We start from the raw sequence: 22,585 nt of genomic DNA, 5'->3' as shown, positions 1-22,585 counted from the left end.
ACTTTAATGGGAATTGATTAGATCCTTCTGTCATTTATGCAAGTGAAATTCAATTGCTTGAATGTGTGCAGAAAATTATCATAAACTTGATGTAAGTGTAGCAGAAAGTTGTTCATTTTTTAACCTGTGTCAACCATACTTGCTGCAGACTGGAGAAGATAAGGGGGTAGTGCTTATTTAGTAAACCAGTCAGAAAATTTTTAGAGATAACCTTTTAGTTTACCAAGAGGAAACATCACTTGGATGTTTGGGGGAACTCATTACAATTTGATGGCTGTTATCATTTACTAGGTATTACTGACTGTGTTGAGGGATGATCCACTGTCCTCTTTCTCCATTGACGGTTATTGTGCTTATTGGATCTGACTCAAAACTTGTATCTATGCTGCCATGGAATTGTATTGAAGTTTGCTGTCTGGCCAGAGGAGAATGATAGCTTTTGGACTGCATGGATACTTAGACCTCAATTATCTTAATTTGTTCTACTGGCCATTAAAAAAATAGGAGCTGTTAATTCCTTATTTTATGTATTCTATATTACATGGTGTGCTTTTCTGACTAAGATTGCCCCTCTGCAGCAATTTGAGACACTTCTAGGATGACTGAAAGATAATTCAACTTGTCATATATTTAAATAAAATATATGTTCTTTTCTACAAGTTAGCATTTCAGTGTAAATAACAAGGTAGCATGGCATGACTCAGTCCTCAGGATTCATTACTTAAATCCATTTGTGTACTCTTATAAGTAGTGTAATTTCTGAAATGCTTATTGCTTTTTTAGCCTTCTATTTAAATAAAAATCTTATGTCATCCAAATTAAAGCAAGAGATCACATAAAAAGAAAGAAAAACTTAGCACTACCAAATGATAGATCTTGTAGTCCTTCCCACAGACCTCAGGATTGTTTTCTCTGAGTAAGATTTAAGAAAAGAGTTTCTTAGCTTTCCTCTGAGCCATTATCAGTATAAATAGCTGAACTCAATGGCTTGGTCTTGCGTCCCCCTTTTTCCCTCATAATATCTTGGAACTGTCTTTTTTCCCTATTATTTGTTCTTTATCACAGAAAACATTGCTACATTCCTTTCCCATACTAAGCACTTATCAATTGTAATATGAATGAGATACCCTTTACTAGCAATACTGACAGACCACAGTCATGCCTGGTCAGTGGTTTTCCATTGTTTTGTAGTCTGACGTGCAACACGATGGTAGCAGACTTCTCTTCTCATGCTTGGGGAAATCTGAAAAAACAAGTGGAACAGTAAATGATATATCCCAGGAGCTAACATTTACTCCTCATTTACTGAGGCTGTAATGCTGACCTGAGTAAAATCACAGGGACCTTTACTTCTGACTTTGGTGAAACCAAGATTTTCTGCTCTGTGTTGCAAACAGTTAGGGTACAACTTTACCTGTGAAGATCTTAGGTTTGCCAAGAGTGGGAATTTTGTTATGTATTGGTGTAGTGGGGGATCACACTTGGTGTTCTCAACCATAAGTATTACTTTTGGTTTTTCCTTGTTGATTTTTTTTAAATTCAAAAAGAAGCCATTTTATGTGGAAATTACAAAATAAAAAACAACACTGAAATAATGGAAGTATTGCATGCTTATAGTGTTCCTTTGATATAAAGTGAGTGGTTCTATATTACAAATCTAAGAAATTTACCATTACCAGTGTGATGTCTTTAAGAATAAATAAATTAATTTATTTTCTTATTTGATGAGTGGGTGATGGCTTGAACAAGTAAAATCTTGGCTTCCCAACACAACCAGCTCTAGAAGTAACCTCTACATCTACTGTTTAAACTGTTATACATGAGTATTTTGAGTTAGATATATACTTTTCCGCAAACAATAACATGGATTCAGTGTGAATCCAAATTTCTGTTGAAGGCTAATGAACAAGCTGTTTAGTAATTTTGTCTAATTGTAGCTTTGTTGTGCTAAAATATAAAACTAACAATTCAGATTTTGCCCTGAGTCTTTTAAATTACACTTTCACCCCTACTGAGCAAGAGTCTAATTAAAAGCTTTTAGCTTTTCATTTTGTGTACTTCTAAGTGATACTGTTCAGTTTATCAGGATTCAGTTATCTCTTGCTTTAAATAGAAAAAAAAGGACAACTAGAGAACAACATATTCTCACATGCTCTTTTGCCACTTGCCTTGAAAATTTTTCTGTTGATTTGCTTATGAAGCAAACCCCATGAAAATCAGAAATACAGAAATAGTTTCATATAACATCTGTGGTGTTTTTCATGATTTAAAATGAAAAATGAAAATATAAATATATATTTTTTTAAATAATATGACTTCCAAAAGAGTAGATAAGTGTCTTGTGACTTCTAAAAGAGTTGAGAATTAGTAGATGCGATTTTTGATTTTTTTTTTCTTTTAACTCTTTGTTTGCTTGTTTCTTTTTCTTGGAGTTTTGTGAGGGGCATTGTGTGCTTATAATTGTGTCAGGATTATCTTGTTTACTTGTTTGGTTTATTATATTCACATCTGAGAGCGGTGAAATTAAGTGAAAGATGAAGTCTGGAAGATGACACAGAAGACTCTTAAACAGCTTGCAAAATAAGAAAGTCATATCTTCAGACATATAATCTCTACCAGACCTTGCTAAATCACAAAATCACGGAATTGCTGCTGATGTCCTCAGCCTTGCTCGGGGTCTTCAACTTCCATCCCTTAAGACTGCTAACAGGGTCATCATTAAATTTAGAAAGACTGTGGAATAGGAAACTTATTGGGGGACCTTTCCTGCTGGTCAGAAAAGTGGTGTTCCTTGTCTTTTGCCTAGCCATAGGTAAAATTTTTTATTGTTAATTTTACAGGTTTACTGTTAATTTTAAGCTACCTACCAACACTTAAATTGAAGGTGTGAAGAGACTTTGTTTTTTAGTGCTTTAGTAGTAATTTGTCCTCTCATGATCTTACAGGTGAGTACTGGCAAGACTGAAAACTAGGTATTTTCCAAGGGTAAATGCACTTGGCAGGAAATCAAGCAAATTCATAACAAAACCAGCTGGTCATGACATGCTGTACTTAAAGTAAATGAGCCTTAGAGTGATCCATCCAAATAGTATGGGGAGCCAAGTATAGTCCTGCTTCAAGTGCATTGCCACACTTTTGTCCTGGGGTGTCTAGGGGAAAATGGAAGTGAGGATAGAGCTGAGAGGAGAAAAGGATATTGGATCTCAGAAGCCACAGTTTGGACATAACTGTGGCCTGGGTTTTAGTAAGAGTACGTCTATGCTAATAAAGTAAAAAGTGATGGAGAACAGAAATGAACACTGGAATGCTATCATCTGTAGTGTTGAATTTTTAGCAGGGTCCTTGGTATGAACTTGGCCTGGGCCAATTAGTGTTATTCAAAGTTCAAAGAATTCCTAGGCCTGATCTGGAAGGTACCATGTGTGAAAAACTACTTTTATGGTCAATCCTATTTTGAAGCTAAGAGGATTTAATCAAACGGATATAGGCTGTTCCAATTGTCCTCAGGCCAGCTAATGGGCCCAGACACAATGTCTATTATTCATGTAGAAACAGCTCAAGAGTCTAAATGGAAGCTGACTCAGAGCTTTGAACTGGAATTTTCAGCCTTGGAATAACACACAGTAAGTGTGATGTTACATATGCTTCTACAATATAAATATATACGTTAGACTTTCTTTTAGCTAGATGAAGGCATATTTGAACGGCTTAGATGACCTACGCCATTTTAGATAACTTAAATGACTAACTAACAATGTCTAGCTAGTCTGTGGGATACTCCTCCAAATGAACATGAGACTATTTAATTTTCTTTTCATTTGCATCCTTAGTAGTCTAGAGACCATGTCACAATAATGGCAAATGAAACATTTTATGGTGATAACTGAATGACTGATTATTATCTATTAGTACTCTAGTTATTTGTGATCATGCAAATACCTCTTCTACACTATGAAATAACATCCATACCTATCACCTGTCTTCTGATATCTCCTCCCTATGTTCTTGGCTCTAGGAGGCAAACAATACCAGACCTCATTCAGCTGCTGAGGGCAATTATTTGCCAGCTGACAAGATATTCTTGTCTCTCATCTTCTACTGTTTTCTTTGGGATTTTGCTGTGTCTTCTTCAGCATGTCTTTCCCCATCCAGTAACAATCTTGTGACTTCAGCTTCAGTCTGACATGGTCATGCTAAGATGTGGGCCTGCCACATCCCCTCTCCACTTTAGCATCTTTCACAGAGCATTTCTCATGACTTTTTTTCATGATGACTGGTGATGACAGCCTCTCCTCTGTCACCTCCCTTCTTCTCAATGCTCCAGATTGATTTTGGATGCAGGCCAGTGACAGAGTTAAAAACAAAAGATGCTTCATAAGTCTCTGTGCCTATTTACACTTACATGTTATTCAGCTTTCCCACTGGGTCAGTGGAACTGGCACTGATATGTTAGCAGGAAGCAACACAGGTTGACTCGCTGTCAAGGCAGTCATGAGGGTGAGTTTATAGAGCTTGGAACTGTAAGGAAAACATCGTCTTTACTTGGCACTTAAGCAAAGCTAAATTGGAGTGGTAGGGATAACGAACAGAGAACCTCCGCAAGATGCCGTTTTTAGAGCTACTTTCCAAAATAAAAGTTGCTTTTTATCCACGGCTCTGTTATTGACTGCATTTAGACTCTGCTCTCTCAAAAGCAATTTTACAAGCTACAGTAAAGCACTTCCCAGCATGTAACATTAGTGTTCAAGTGAAGCTGTTACTTTTTATTTTTCAAGTGGAGTTGAATGATTAGTAAAGGACCTAGAATTTAAATTGCCTCATCTCTAGTAAATGTTAACACATGCCTCATGTGGCTCTCCGAAAGTCTGCATTATCTGGCAAGCGAATTGTATGTATACATATAATTATGTAAACACATTCTCCCCAGTGTGATTCATGGTGATTTAATGCAGTCACTGGTAGTTTTTTTGATCACTACCCTCACTGTGAGTTGTTTAAACATCTGCCTGTCTGGTTGTGAGTCAAACTCAGTGGCCATATACAGATAGGCAATCCTGTGCATGGTAAAATGTTTACTGCACCACTTGTGGTATGAGCTGGTCACCTTTCTTCAGCCCAGTCCTGCATTTTTTTCCTGACTATAGTCATGATATCTTTCTTAAGAAAGATTTATTCCTTCATCTCTATCTTTTTGTGGCTAAAAGTTCAGAAGAGCTGTCTGTTGAATTGTACTCAGGTGTGCTTTATACCGTGTACTTGGCTCAATGCAGCTGACCTTTCATTATTAAGCGTTCAGCAGACAGACAGTATGCAGCAAGTCATGGTCATTGCCATGCTCGTCTTTCTGGAACTGCTCCTGTGGGCAGTACTCTTGTCTTACATCTCTAGACTTGATTCTGCGCTGAGTTCATCCATAAAGAAAAGTCTATCAGCTTAAACCTGTCAAAACCCACACCAGCTTTACAAATTTTCTCCTATTATTGGTGGAGCTATTCATAATATCTTTACATTGAGTGAGTTGTTGAATGATTCAAAGTTTTGTTCTACAATAAGATATGGAAGAGGCAATACAGTGTCTTCCAAAACTTGTGTATGAAGAGCTGAACTAAGTTTAGATTTGTAGCATATTCAGGAGTCTATGTGGTTCCTAATATAATCTTCCTGAGAAGCCTGTGGCTACTCACACACTTGCTGCAGATATTCTCCCTGCATATGGATGTGCATTCACGTGTGAGAGACTCCTCATGGCAGCCAGTGGAGTCAGCAGAGAAATGGGCACCACTTTTAGCAAGGCTTTTCTTCCATCCCTCCACCTACTTACTCACTTCTCCAACCATGCATGCATCCATCTAGATAAAAGTTTTCTTTACATATACTACTTGCAGATAAAGTAGCAAAACCCTCTAGTCCAAATACATTTCAGGTCATTCCTGATCAAATGGAACATATTGTATGTCAGCTTAATAATACTTCTGTGATTGTTTCACAGAGAAGATTGCAGAGATAAAATCTTCCAGGCAGTATTAAGAAGACCAGGATGTTTATTACAGTATAACAATAATATGTTGCTGAATATCTCAGCACCTCACAATCCCTTTATCAAGTAAAGAAGGCAGTGGGGAAAGCAACACATAGTTTTAACATGGATAATTTGGGGTTATAACATCTAATATGTCCAAAAAACATGTTTATTTCTCTCTGAAAGTCCAACAAATGCTGGTAAATTCCTGTATGCTCGTATGAACAATGATCTTTCACGAGACGTTGAGCTAATGATAATTCTCACTGGAATGAAACTGCAATGAGCACAGGCAGCAACACTTTCAGTTGAGGAATACTGGTATAATAGCAAATGATGCTACGGAATGAGTAAATGTGGAATAATAATTTTAAAATTTGAATACACTTAACACATTAAGACAAAATATGATTAACGATGCTGACTGCCATACTTTCACATCTAGACTATCTAGATGTGTCTAATCTAATGGATTCAGTCTTTAGCAGTGGAACTGGAAAATGGTGACTATGAGAATTCTTAAGATTTGTACTGAACAAGAATTTCAACATAAACTACTCATGAAAATGCAGTTATGTGAAATATTTATATACAATTATGCAGTCTAATCGAAGGAAAACAGTGATGTCTCTAATCTAGCAGAAAAGGTAGGCCAAAAATGAAATCTGGATTATGAATAAAAAACTGGATTATGAATAGAACACTAGCTAAATGTTTTCTTTTACAGAAGGGTGGTAGTCACTTGAATCAACAACAAAATTAAGTAGTAAGTTCTCTTATTGAATTCAGCTGAGGACAAAGTACTTTTTAAGAAGACATTGCTTAGCTATAACACAAGCATGCTTTACTCAAAAACAGGTTGCCAAATTGAGGAACCTACTGCACTTTTCTTACTGAAAGGAGATTGACCTCATTTGTTTCCAGATTATTAATATTTGAACACTACATGTGCTTGTAGTAGTTGGAATGAACAACCCTTAATGAATCATAGAATCATAGAATGATAAGGGATTGAAAGGGTCCCAACACCCCCTACCACGGGCAGGGACACCTCCTACTACACCAGGTTGCTCAAGACCTTATCCAACCTGGCCTTGAACACTGCCAGGGTCGGAGTATCCACAGCCTCCCCGGGAAACCTGTTCCAATTTCTCACCACCCTCACAGTAAAGAATTTCATCTGAATAGCTAAAATAAATCTCCCCTCTTTCAATTTGTACGCATTACTCCTTGTCCTATTGCTAAAGTTCCTGACAAAGAGTCCCTCTCTGGCTTCACTGTAGGCCCTGTTCAGATACTGGAATGTTACTATGAGGTCTCCACGCAACTTTCTCTTCTCCAGGCTGAACAGTCTCCAACTTTCTCAGCCTGCAGGTGCTCTGAAAGTTTGTTTCTTGAATGAGGGAAAGAACAAAGTTGATACACTGTCATTTGCTTCTTCTTAATTAAAATCCTTACTGAAAAGTTGCCATTAGCTATAAACTGGAGCATACTACTTGTGGTAGGGTTTCAGTCTCACAAAGCTATAGCTATTGCAACATGTATGTAAACTAATGCTAAAATACATCTTATACACTGGCCAGATATTAAAGATCTGGAATATGCAATAATCTTCTTTCCTCATTTCTCCAACAGGGTTATTTGTAACTTTCTGGACATTCTTATACTATAAGGCAAAATTTTCTGCAATACAGCTAGCAGAACACGTGCTCCAAAGGCATGAACATCGTAATCCTGGACAAAACAATGGGATTTTAATTTTTAAAAATGTACATGATATGAAAGGCTCATATTGGTCCATACGGTCCAACAGCATCCCAAATCCTACAATGGTTTTATGAACGATTAAGCACTGGCAGAGGTATCTACTCATTAAATATATCATTGGGGGCAGCATCTGGAAGCTGTGTGAAATCCTAGAGCGTATTTGGCCTTTACTTGTCAGTGTTTTATTATCCAAACTAAAGATTTGATTGCAGTTGAAAACTGCTGATTGAACTGGCAGAGAGGAAAGCAAGACAGACAAATTCATTCAAGCCAGCTATGACTTACCTGAGGGCACAGTAGCTGTCACCAGTCTTGGAGGAAAGAAAATATGGGTGGTTTCCCTGCTAACACCAGTGAAACAAGACTGGAAGTCTCATGCTACTGTATATTGTGATTCCTGAGTTTGTTTCCTTGTGTGCTCCTTCTAGAAAAACAGCAATGTGAAAAAAAATCAATGTTCCTTGATTTTATTACAGGTGATCTCATTCATCAGTTTCTGTTCATTTATCAAGGCATAAGAAATACAGGCATACAGTGGCACAGGCTTATTTTTAATGTGATACATAATCAAGATTCAATTTAGGCTTAGTCTGTTTTGTTGCAAAATGCGGACATCCCAAAAGCAAAATTTGGCCTTCATAGGTAATGTTTGTGGAAATAATACCAGATATTCCCTGCAACCTGTTTGAACTTGTTTGGAGATTAATAATTACATGACTCTTATACCCTGCTTTTCAGTTCACCTGAAAGATCAAAGTTCTCTTAATCATCTTAGATAACTGGTAATTAGAAAGATAAATAGAATACCTCTGCTGATCACCCTTCCACTTCTGTTAAATATTCTGTCACTTTTTAGCCCCCTGCATCTGAATCAGGATTTCTTAGCATGAAACATAATGCCAAATGCCTTCATGAAAACTTATCTATGGAAAATCCAAAATGACTATTGCCAAAAAATTAAAGTGAAGGTGAAACCATCATATCAAACTAATTCCACTAATGTCGCTTGACAACAGCGTCTAGTGGCCAAAGATTTAGTCATTCCAAATACCCAAAATAATTGTTCCCCCTTATTGAAATATTAATCTTGATATTCCTCTGTTTTCACTTTTGAAAACAATATCCACAAGTATAATATCCATATACATTTAATCTTTGTTTTATAAATTGATAAAAGATGAAACTAAAGCATAAAGACATTAAAAATTAGCATATTTATTGCAGTTTTTATGAGACATGCTGCTGCAAAACACATAAAATCCTCTAGGATAAATCTACATCTGGTGCTGTCTTGATAACTGTTGAATTTACAATATTTATACATATTTTCTTTTAAAGAAATAGCTGAAGTGTAGAGTTCTTCTATATGAGCTGTACTCTGTCATTTGCCACTGCAAGCTACTGGTGCAGTGCATCAGTGTGAAAGTAAAATATGTGTATGCCTGGAAGGGGGTTAATTTTTAGAAGTGAAATATGTAGTTTCTATCATTCATTTTCTGCTTTAGTTTAGTTGTTGCCAGTTGAGCAGATTTAACTTAAATATTTTTAATTGGCACCAAACATTTTGCTGCTCATGTATAATGCCAACCATACCTTAAAACGTTCACTTTGTCTTTTTTTTTATTTTATTTTCCATAAGTGTCTTTAACTGATTTAAGCAAAAGGATATTTTTTTACTATGGATACTAAAACAAAAGTGACTAAGTTTTGTACCTTGTTGTGAAGTTTTAAATTCAAATCACTGTCTGTTGTTTCAATTCTCACTAAAACCTCAAGATTTGCTAGAAATTGGTACACAGTGCTGCACCTCAATGGCTTTTCCCCACCACAGGCAGTCCAGGGATGGTTACTTTGTGGCTCCTGGGACACATTTGTTCTTGAAATGTAGGAAGGATGAGCATAACTATGTCTTGTGTCTTGCTCTGGAGATATAGTGAGCTGAGTAACTCTAATGTGTCTACTCGAAAGGATGAAGTCCTGCTGAGAATGGTATTGCAGTGTAATCCAAAACTTCATTTTGTTATCCTCATCTACTTTCTAATAGAATGATCACTAATGTCTACAAACTAGTCCTGGAGAGCCCTCTCCCCACAGCCTTCTGAAAGTGTCTTGCACCTCTTGGTATAAAATATTGATATAAACTTTATGACCCAGAAATTCTGGCTATCCTGTTCTCATCAGTAATTATCAATAATAAGCTGAAAATAGTAATTAGGTAAGGGTTCAATAGTGACACATGAGAGTATCGGTTGGTGTCAAGTTGTAGAACTAAGTTGCAGTTTCACTAATGAGAGTGTATGAACATGACTTTAATTTGGAACTTTCTCAGGACATGATTTTTTTTTTTTTTTTTTTAGAACTAAACTTCAATATACATCTGATTTCACTACTTTTTCTGATTATTTGCAAAGGAGTCTTTCTTCTGAAAATGAAAAACCTCCTTATTTCCTTGACTACCAAAATATTCTATGGGTCAGAGAACTGAGGGTTATGTTAGTGTCCAACATCATTTCAAAAAGAATATCAAATATTCTTTTTAACTTTCTAAAAGATGAGGAGGTGGAAAAAATTAATAAAAGGGATGCTTTTTGTTGATGGGAACAATAGCCAGAGGAAGTTGGGTGAGAGCCATATGACGATTTAGTTAAGGAGAACAGGCTTCTTTAAAGAGTAACAACTTGGTGTATGATGGATGTAAAATATTACTGTGACTTTGTCTCTTCTCTTGCATATGAGACCAGGAAACAAAGCATAATCACTTTCTAGAATATTCATCTTATTTTTGCATTAAAGCTCCAAACTAAGATTCAAATACACCTTTAAAATTTAGAATGCATATCACTGGTGAACTTTTGAGTTTTGCCAATAACTAATCCCGACAGAGCTATTATAAAGAGGGGAACCATATCAGATTTGTTTACACATCTCAGTTTTGATCTGCTGACTTTGAATGCAATTATCATTTCTGAATTAATATCTTGTCGCTGTGCATATGACTCTCACACTCTTGCTTTCTTTGGTGTAATGAACCAGTGTACTTCTCAAAAGCTTTTCTTTTACATGGAAATCCAAAGGGACCTACTACTTGTTCTTTTCTATTAGTTTTAATAATTTATCAATTGAACTTATATAATTACTATGCCTACCCATTCTCAATATAATATATTAAATCCTGTCCAGTTATTCAGGTTTTCCACTGTGGCTTCTGTATGCTTATTAGATTGAACACTGAATAACAAACCCATACTGACCTATATGTACTGTGCTCTTAAACTCTCTGTCCATCTTCCTAGTTTATGTAGAATCACAGCTGGAGCCCATTATGAAAAGAGAATACTTTGTAATTGCATCAAATATATATACTGATTCTGTTTCAGACTTATTTTTCTTTTCTTTTTTTTTTTTTTTTTTAACTTGGGAAGAAGTTTAATCAGCTGTCATACTCTAACCATACTAAAGAATCGGTGAAATTTATTTTTACAAGAACTGATTCTCACCTACAGGTAAACTATATATAGCTGGCAAAGTTAAAAAATCAAAAAATTTTATGATTTTGGTAAATATGTCAAGGATAAATTCAGGATCTATCAGGTTTGGAAAGAATGTGGTCCATGTACTAATTTCTTCTCAGAGGACTGGAGGGCAAAACATACATCTTAGGTCAACCTTGCACATTCAGACTTGTAGTAGACATTCATTGAACTTAATTGGTGTTTGCTTCAAAGTTATTTAAAGTCAAAGGTTTTTATCTTGCTTTCAGTGTATGATGTCCTTTCAATTCTGTTTTCCCAGTAGCATGGAAGTGTAGCAAGATAGCTATGCATACCTGCCTCTTTATTTTATTGTAGAGCTGTGTACATGCTTTCAAGTCAAGAAGCAAAAGTTTGCAGACTTCTCTTCGACTAGCTGTTTGTACCCTGCTGTCCTTCTTCCCATAGCTCATGATTATATTCCTCTTGAGAATATCCTTCCTTCTATATTTCCTTTTGATTTATTATGCTAATTTTTATTCTGTATTTCTCAATACAGACTAGACTACAAGTATTGAGTGGATGTGCATTATCTATTTTCTTTCATTATGTTTTCAGTTATGTTTCGAAAAATCCAGACAATAAGTAGAACACACAGTAAGGATTGGAAGATACCCTTGAATGTCTTTAATGACATTTCATTAAAAACTGTAGAAGTTTTAATTATTTGACTTTTTTTCTGGGTTTTTTTGGTGTTTTTAGGAAAATTATACATCTCCAACTTTAGTGCTACAAAAAAACATTTCTTAAGAAGTCTTTTTACCTTCATGTTCTTTCCATATTAAGGATTCGTGTATGGCTTCAGCAATCTTAGATGCCTGCTTTTCTTACATCATCTTTCATGAGAGGTTTTAAAAAAAAAAATCAAGTTCTTAGATTTTCTCGGTTCATTCTAAATTTTTTTTCTCAAGTCTGTGTGCCAAGCTTAATATCTGATATTCAGGGTCCTGAGTGACATGCAGAAGCTCGGCAACCCTTTTTGTTCCTCTTTCTGGGTGGTTTAACTGCCTGTGTTTAAGGTCAGCTCTGATGTGACAGACCTGTATGGTCTCAAACTAGCCTGCTGTGAGAATGCACTTTGGGGGTCTCCTGCCCTTGACTTGGGAGCTACATTAAACCTGAGAGCCACACTCAAGGCTTTCACATTGATTTCTCTGGTGTTATCAAGAGGATCTGTGATTCATCCCATGTAAGATCATTTTCAAGTGAAGCTTCAATTTGTTTGATGGCATCTTGGTTTTTGTTGATTGTATTTTCCTTTCTCACTTTCATCTGTTTTCCTCTTTTTTTTTTATTTTTAATTTTATTTCAACTGTATTGTAATTTAGTAAACTGAATCCACATCTTTCGCTTGAATAGCTTGAAATATCAGCTTGGTTTTGATTGTGGTTTCTTGTTTGGGGTGGGTGTTTTGTTTGTTTGTTTGGGCTTTATGTTTGTTTTTTAATCCTGACTTTGTTCTCTCTTTCTGGTCTCATATTCATATAGTATTTCAATTTTTTCATGACTTTAACATATTGAATACTTTGTTGATATTTTCACCTCATCTATATTCATTTAAATGATTTGAGGATAAAATATGAATATAGATCAGCACCTGTTTCTTTACTGGTGTCTCTTAAGCTTTGACATCATATTTCAATCTCTAAAGTACTTTATGGCAATATTCAGAAGCACAGTTCCTGAGATTTTAATCTGCTAATGATTTGGCTTCCAGTTTAGCCTTGAAGTCCACCTGAAATGCACTGGAAAAGTTTTTTATATGTATGTTTATCAGGGATTCCACAGCTTTTCCAAATTTTATTTAATGTTATTATAGAGAAATTGCAACAGTTCTTTAGCCAGCCTTATATACCACAGCAATGAAACATATCTATCCATGTATGAAGACTGATTCATGTTTTCAGATTTTGTTCAAGAACTTGTTTTCAGAGAGAAACATTTCTTACAAAGAAATGTAAGAAAAATTAACAGAGTAGCTGTGAGCACAAAAATTCTGAGGTTCAGCCATTTGTATCATCCATTCAAATTTTCTTAGAGCAGAATTCATCAGTATTCTGACCAATTTCCTACCAAGTTCTTACAGTTTCATGGATCATTTACCCAATTAACCAGTATGGATTCTGGGTTGCTTGGGAAATTCCCACAGCAAAATATTTTTCAACATTATATATTTAAAAAAAAGTCATCCAGTGTTTAGATACTACAGCAGGATGGAGCAATTCAGTAGCAATTCAGTCCAATAATGATTCTGAACTATGAGTGACATAGCTACAGAGAAGTTACCTTGGTATCTCCAAAGTTCTAAGGCTCATTTAAAAGAGAAAAAAGAAAAAGAAAAAGAAAGTACTATGTAATAGAGAAGCAATTGTTTCAACATGAGTATGATCTCATGACTTTTTCTTTGAACATGAGAATCCATCTTCAAAAAGTCATTGTCAGTTCTAAAGCACCATCAAAGCAATCCTAAGCAAACATAAATAACTGATAAGACCTTTCATTGTTACAGCTTTAAAACACTTAAAGACAAAGAGCTCCAGCAGGATGATTACTTCAGTCAAGAAGATTCCCTTTGTATCACATATAGATAGTTTCTGCAGATACAGTCAAGTGTGGTTTCAGCAACTCCTTTGCACTATAATCCTTAAATATTACTGAGTTTAAGATTATTTATCTTGAGAAGGGAAATGTGACAGACATTTCAGCCAAAATCTATATGGCTGTTTGAATCGATAAAGATATAGCTGTTATTTCTGCAATCAATCAAATTAAAAAAACCCAAGCAGCCTTGCAAGTGACAAATTCTAAAGAAAGTACAACCTGGAACTCACTGTAGCATTAAGAGTGATACCCACATTCTTCCCTCAGGGCTTGTTGGGTAATTTCTCATTAAACACCTCTGTTGATAAACCTGGAGTTTGTTCGTGAGCTGAGAGTGTGGTGCTGGCTCTCTTGTAACCACATGTTAGCAAACATAAAATAAGAAGGAATCCTCTACTGTTAGAAATCTGGATAACAATAATTTTCTTCCATCCCTGTGATCTATGAATATATTTTTGTTAAATTGCTACTTTAATCTTAACAAAAAGCAGCTGCATTGCTGGGAGTCCTCTCTTTTTTATGTAGTGTAATATATTATGCAGCCATACTTCACAGTGTGATAGTTCTGAAACCAGAATGACTGGTTAAAATTGTACCTTTAATATTTTAGTTGTGACCTGGGTTGGCCAGCCAGTTTACTCCTTATATTATTAGTATTTATTGAATGAACCATGTATGAATGTAGACACTTAAAAAAGAAAGATCTTGCAATCTATATTTTGAGCTTTTCTTACAAATACAACGCAACAACCTGAAAATGTTTTGTGATGTTACTAGAGAAACATTAATTCCATTGTTACTTTAAAAGCCTCAAGGTTATTTCTATAATAGATGTTAGCTCACTGTAACTCTGTCAGCAAGATCTATGCAACTGCATGAGACAAATATTTGGTACCAAGATTTTATTAAAATAAAATGGAAGTTAAACAAAATGCCCTTACCTGAACAAGTTAATGCATTTACATTGCAGATGTGAGAGTCTTTCAAGAGTCTTTTAACTGAGGGAAGAACTATAGGCTCAAAACTAAAAGAAAAATGCAAGTCAAATACTCCATGGAATAAAGTTGCAATTTCCATTTAATATGCAATTGCTTTAGCTGAATTGAGTTTCCCTCCTAAAGTCCAAATCTTGGGAAAAGAAAACCTTTTTTCCTCCTGGAACAGTCTGAATTCAGCAGGAATTTGTCATTTTTCAAGGTTTGTAGGAGATTGTGTAGTAGTTTGCTGACCTCAAGTCAGACATAAACCTCTCTATGTGTTTTCTAGATCTTCTTGACCATAGCTTTAATTTGTGCAAGATTTTGCTGAGAAAAGCTTCAGGTAGTTAAGAGTATTTTTGTTATATTGAGTTATTTCCCAGATTACTATGTTCCTCAATTTCAATCTAAGTAACAGAGTGACGTTTGCAGTGCAAAACCAAGATAAGGTATGTTTTATGTGAAGTCCACTTTATTTTCTTTATTCTCTACATCAAACTAATACCTCTTTCAGCTGTGAATTGCCTTCTAAGTCAATCAGAATGAGGAGGTTTTATACTGAATTAAATGAAATACTGTGTTCAGACACCCAGCGTGTTTATGTCACAGCACCAAGTGACTGTTCTTGCCAGTAAATAGGCAGTGAATTCAAACTTGAGTTCCATTTTGGTCTAGCTAATTGCTTTTTGCAATGTGAAGTCAATGCTGAAGTTTAAATAGTTTAGAATTTTCTCCTTCAGTAAATCTTTTGCACCTATATATGATACAATCCTATTGTCACAATTAAGAATGCTGCAATTCATACCCTGTGTGTGTCTAAGTATCTTAGCACTGCATTTTTTCTGAATATCCCTGCATGGGTGTTCACTCTTTTTCCTTGACCTCACAATCTGAAACTTTGGAAACTGAGGACATTTTAGATAGCCAGTGTGTATTTCCTCGGGTACTTTCAAATGTTAAGTTTGAGAAGATTCTTCTATTATGAGTAGATCTTATGTGTAGGTAAATAACAGTTAATAGAGAGATGGGGTAAATTTGTACAAGATTGAGTAAATTATAGGCTGGTTTAATAACCTGGTTTATAATTCCAGGGTTGCATATTTTACCGTCTTGTACAAACACTTAACTTGGAATAAGAAGTTATAAAACAGAGTTAAAAAACTTTCTAAATCCCTAAAAAGAAAATAAGTAATACCAAAAATTAGCCTATAGTAGAGAAGTGAATTATTCTGATGACACACTTATGAAAAGTGATATTTTCTATACTCTGTTCCTGGATACTATTTGGAATGTAATTTCTATATTACACTGCCCTTTTAGAGATATGAGAGAAGCAAAGATATACTCTTTTATGCACTTAGACACATATATGTATTTATACTCATAAATTGTACGCACATACATATTTTTAAATATAAAAACCCAAGATAAACGATCTCTCAGTAATTGATTTATATTGTAATTTAAAATTAAACTCTGCAAGTTACTTAATAGTCATAAAGGCAGAAACGTTTATTGCACTCAGTCTTTACTTGAAGACCTACTTTCAGTTGCCTTATTCTACAGTAGTTGAGTAAATAGGTCAGATCCATCACTCTGTAAGAAAGCCTACTCTTTGTGACTGACTTTAAAGGAGTCTAGACAACTATTTTGGATGCTGATGTCTAAATTTGGACAGAGAAATCCTATTCCAGAAGTTTAGTACAAAGTGATTTACAGAAGCTCAACGACTGTGAAAGAGTGAGAATGTTTGTCCTCTGCACTTCAAAATAGGGCTGCAATGGTCAGTGTAGCAGTGATGTGCTTATTATCGTCACTGTGACAATCACTTAACTATGACAAAATAATAGATCTTTGAAATCTAGGAATATGTTTGCATTTTTATAAGAGATTTAGACATTGACAATTAAAAATATCTGAAGATTGGTGCACTAACAAGCCTTTTAAGAAAAAATAGATAATGTAAATGAGATCCATACCACTTAAATATGGATACTTATGACTTAAATTTTTACATTTCTATTTGTTGTTTTATATTCTGGTCAGATGTTTTTTAAATGGGCATCTTGTGTCTTACTGACTAAAAAAGAGATTTGTTGACCTGCTCAGGTTGTGTAGGTTTTTGGTTAGATTTCGCAAATCTAAATTTGCCAAAATTCATAGAAAATATCACTGTTTTATAAACTCTAAACCTTTAGATCTGCATGTGGTACTTAATTATTCTGAAAAGAAAAAGAGAAAGAAAAAAGCAAAAAGAAATGAAAAATAAAAAAGGAAAAGGCAAAGGGGAAAAGGAAAAGAAAAAATATATCTTCAGAAGGCAGTGTTCTTCTAATTTTAATGTCTTGAATCTCTTTCATTTACTTCAGTACTTCTTATATCACCTTGTGTTTCAAAATCAGACTTTTAGAAAGTTGATGAGTAAAAAAGTGCTATATATATAAACCCATGGCTGAATCTATGAAACACCTCCTAACTGCCTATTGGTTTGCACACACAGTACCTAAACTTCATGTCAGAAACTAGGATACTTTTTTTCAGGGCAAATCCAAAGACATCAATGACTAGAAGTTTTGATAGAACCTGACAAATAATTGCAACATTGCTAAAATGATTCTACACTTTAGTCCTCTTTAGTCCTTTTAGTCCATTTCTTCCTTCTTTCTCGCTCTCCTGTGAAGTTTTTATTTTCATGCAGATGTCTTAATCATAGAATCATAGAATAGAATCATAGAATTAACTGGGTTGGAAGAGACCTCCAAGATCATCAAGTCCAACCCTTGATCCAACCCCACTGTGATTACTAGATCATGGCACTCAGTACCACTTCCAGCCTCATCTTAAAAACCTCCAGGGACAGTGAATCCACCACCTCTCTGGGCAGGCCATTCCAATGGCTGATCACTCTCTCTGTAAAGAACTTCTTTCTAATATCCAACCTAAACCTCCCCTGGTAGAGCTTAAGCCCGTGCCCTCTTGTCCTACTGCTGATTGCCTGGGAGAAGAGACCAATCCCCACCCGGCTACAACCTCCTCTCAGGTAGTTGTTAAGCCTTCCTGTTTTCTTCAACAAACTTTGGATCAGGTCATGAAATCAGACATTCCTTCCTCCAAACTAAATCTAGCTTCACAGCCACTTCAAAACTCATTTCTAATTTAAAAATAGGGTTGAATTAATAGAAATCACCTGTGCTTTGCAAATGTATCCACACTCAGTGTTTCTATGAAACTCCTTCTGGTGTCTTTCTTGATTTAACTCTTTCAAAACATACTCTTATTGTTCAGCAACAAGACCTTTTCTGACAAAAGACTTTAGAGGACTGGTTTTCACTGTTTATAAGAAAAAATACTTAATGTTTTGTGGGTTGCCTGCTGCTGTCTGACTGTTCTTATGGCAACAGGAAAAAAAAAAACCAAGAACTTTGTAAAATCATTATTTTTACTATGGAAAATGTATCCTTCTAACCTCTTACCTCCATTGGTGCTGTCAGTCAAATCTCTTAATTTCTAGATAGCATTTATTTTCAAGCACACATATCAAATTCAAAGTTTCATAGCTCTCATTATGGAAAACTGGTAACTTTTATTCATCTGTCTTTGATGATGACCCAGCCCCAGATACATTAGTAAAATTTATTACTTATTTCTTATTACTTCTTTATTACTATCTCACAGAATAAGAGGAAACCTTCATTTAATCAGACTGTTTGTGGGCTAATATATTAGCTATTTATCTCCTGAGATTTAGGGATAAATTTGAAAGAAGCCATGGAATTAGTTTAGACTGGATTTATTTCTATTTCCTTAAGAATATTTATTCACAATCAGCATCTTCAGCATTTAAAAGCCAAGGACTGAGATATTAAAGGCTAAATGCATACTTACAGAAAGGGGGGCACACCCGATCAATCAAATATGTGACAGAAAAAGTAAGCCCAAAATAATCTGCAAATAAGCAAAAAAAATTAAAAAAATATTAACTCTTTGCAACTGAAGTTCATGGGTATTTTACCAATGAAGTGGACGTAATACTGGCTCTGTGACAAATCATCTGACTGTATGCCAAAGTTAAGACTGATAGCAGTTATTGCTGAAAATCATCTATTGGTAAAAGCTGGGCCATAATCCTATGATAGAACTCCAAAACAAGACCAAATTCTTCTAGTTTAATGATTAAACACCTGATAAAAAGATGTTTTCTTTAATAATTAAGATAAGTAGTTTGGGAGAAATTCAGACCCAATGAGGGTTGATGAATAACATCAGTCAAGACCTCTACTAGCTTTTTTTATTTGGGAAGATTGTACTTTTGCTATATCATTGCTACTATTTTTCTATTTGTTAAATTGCATAGGACTACACATTTGAGCACTAAAGAATTGAGAGTTTCCTATTTAATTTATTAATAATCTATGTGATTTATAAATAGACAATTCTTTATTTCATGAGAAGCCCAAAAGGACAGCATGAACGCTGTAGGGGAAATGACAGGCAAAAACTTTAGTTTTGAATTACATTGACATTAATTATTAGTAGACTATAAGAAGAGATTTCCATTTTGCAGGCCTATAGCTAAAGAACTGCAGCTCAAAGTGCAAGGTTAGAAATGTCTGGGTTTGGGAGAAAAAACAGCGGAATTTTGCCAGCTTTGCCAGTGTTGTACCTATTGGAGTATTAGTAGAACTAGGTTTTGTCAAGTAAGAGTCAGCACTGCTCTTTCACATTGTAATAACAAAGTATTTTCAGTGTAATATTTTCAGAGGTGAATTAGAGTGTGAAGAACGTGTTCCTTAAAGTATTTTTGGGTTCTGAATGGCTACAATTGTAAGTGCTTTGAACTCTTATTTCCTCCTAGATGTTTATTTATGGTTTTCCTAAAGTAAAAATGCAGGGAAAAAGTAATTAAATTCTGAGATAGGTTTTTCCCAAACTAGTAGTTACGATGAAATAGCAGATAATACTGCCTTCAAGGTCTATTACAAAAAAAGAAGCAAATAACACCAACCTCAATTGTTTTTTCTTTGGTAACAGACTAGGCCGGTCCCCATATTAGTTACAGATAAGTGGGTTTCAAATATCATCTAAGTGATTTAATCCAAGTTTGTTCTACTCCTTTGGTGTTATAAACCAACTGCTTACAGTGTTGAAATACATCTTTTACCCGCCATAGAGAGGCCCATATGAAATGATCAGTTCCATTCTTTTGCCTGTGAGAACTGGGAAAAACCTGCTGTTTGAAGTTCTGAACTTTATTTAATCATCTGACTTACAGTGCTATCTACTGTAAAATGTAGGAAGTTACATGAAAATGTTCTTATCATTTGTGGAAATGTTACCATCCCTGGTTAAAAGTGGAAAATTCTGAGTTATTCCACTTGTGTGTATGTGTTCCAGCTATTTAAATTGCAGTCACATGCATAAGAAATTATTGTTAGTAAGAGCTAACTTTCCCTTGGTTTTCTGTACCTTGTCTCAATTCCCTCTTCAGTGATTTTTAGAATTGTCCCTGTCCTTTTTTTGTTGTTGTTGTTTTCCAGTCGTAAAAGACTTGTTAATAAAACATAAAAGAGAGAATATCGTCGTCTAGTTCTCCCTTCTTGGATTCATGTCAGGTTTGAAAGAAGAAACAAAACCAGCAAAGCGTTTGACTTCAAATTAAGTCTTGATATGATGTGCTTGTCTCCTCCTTCTCACTGTTCATTATAAATTCATCCTGTTCAGATCAGAATTTCCATTTGATTTATATATTCTTCCTGAAGGACTACTAAAATGGGATGCTATGTTTAGAAAAGGAGGTGCATCTCTTCTGTTCTGTAGCAAGGGATACCAGATTACTGCCTTTTATTTGTTTGGAGAAAAAATATACACTTAAAGCAGAGGGACACAGATTTTTTTTTTTTTTTTTTAAGTCTAGGAGGTTGGAAAGTTTCTCAGCTTCTCTTTAGACTGGATATTTGACTTACTGTACTGTTAAGTCTGATTCTCTGTGTTTCCAAGATCTCAGTGTTCATCATTTATAGATGTAGAAACATGTCAAGGTAGGAGTAAAATGCTAGCTCAAATGATTGTAGATTGTGAGTTTAAAATGTTTTCATAAAGATGCTTTGCATTATACATAATGTTAAGGAGACTCCGACTCTCCTAAATTATCCAAGGATAGCTTGTGTGGTTCTTACATCTTCAGAAAGGCTTCACCCGTGATAGTTGTCCAAACACAGTGTCTTTCTTACTGTAATTTCAGTAAATTTAGAATATTTTATTTCTTTTCTGATATTGTTCTTCAGTTCCTCCTTTCTTCCCAGCAAGGGGACTGTCAGTTCTGGAACAGATTTTTGGTTTCTCTTATCCTTTCTAATTTTCAGTTTCAGGTCCAGGTTCTGCTATTCACAGCACTGGTTTAATCATCTCTTGCTTGTCCTGACCTTTCTCTCAGAATAGTATGTACAACAGCCTTTTTTTCTGTCAATGACTTTGAAATTCTAATTTCAGCAGTCTCAAGTAATGAAAAAGAAGTCCTCCTTTGTCCTTTTCACTTCTAAAAGATTTTCCTGTACAATGTGTTTCAACAATATCTTGTAATTAAACTATGAAGATAGTTTTCATATCTGCCCAAACTTTGGAACATTGAGCAGTCTTCATCTCTGAAATTTGATCATCATTTATCAGTTTGCATACAGGTACTAATATACTCTCCAGAGAAAAAAAAGAGTCCTGGCACATCATTAAATCATTTCTCTAAGTCAGATCCTAATTTAACAAGGTATTAACTAATATTCAAATTATGCTGACTATAGTGCTTAAGCTGTTCTCCCAGAAGGTAACACTTTTGTTCTACTAAAAACTCAGATTGAAGTGAAAGTTGCTACTTCTTCCCAAATGAATGAGATATCAAGGAAATTAAGGAACTCAAGATTCTCATAAATTCTTAAAATGTGAAAACTATTGGATGAGTGAGCCAACCACTCTGAAGGTGTCCCACATGTCCTGCTCTTTCTGAAAAGAGGACTGGTGGGTGATGTCATAGAGGCCATTTTGGGCACAGCAATTACAAAATTACAGAACTTTTGATTCTTTAAGAAGTAACAAGGTGGTTCATCAGAACTGCTGTCTTAACCTCTGGAGGGCAGACTTTGGCCTACTGAGGGTAGTGGTTGAGAAAGTTCCTTGGGAAACAGTCCTAAAGGGCAAAGGAGTACAGAAAGACTGGACATGCTTTAAGAATGAAATCCTAAAGGTACAGGAGCAGACCATCCCCACAGAACAAAACATGAGCCATTGTAGAAGAAGACCAGCTTCTCTGAAGAGAGAGCTTTGCCTGGAACTCAGGGTAAAAAAAAAAAAAAAAGATGTATTACCATTGGAGGAAAGGGCAGACCACATAAGAGAACTGCAAGGATGTTGAGAGGGGATGTATGCAGGGGAAAAATTAGAAGGGCCAACGTAATCTGGCTACTGCCATAAAAGAAAAAAAATGTCTTTGCATCAGCAACAGCAGGAGGTCTAAAGAGGATCTCCATCATTTACTGGATGTAGAGAGAAACACAGTGACAAAGGATGAAGAAAAGGCTGAGGTCTTTTTTTGTCTCAGACTTTAACAGGGAGAACAATTGTTCTCCGAGTACCCAGCCCCTTGAGGTAGAATTTAGTGATATGGAGCAGAATGAAGCCCTCATAACCCAGGAGGAAATGGT

This window comes from Myiozetetes cayanensis, unplaced genomic scaffold, assembly GCF_022539395.1.
Source record: "Myiozetetes cayanensis isolate MyiCay16 unplaced genomic scaffold, myiCay2020 scf2-11, whole genome shotgun sequence".
NCBI lineage: Eukaryota > Metazoa > Chordata > Aves > Passeriformes > Tyrannidae > Myiozetetes > Myiozetetes cayanensis.
Note: the sequence above shows the minus strand (reverse complement) of the source record.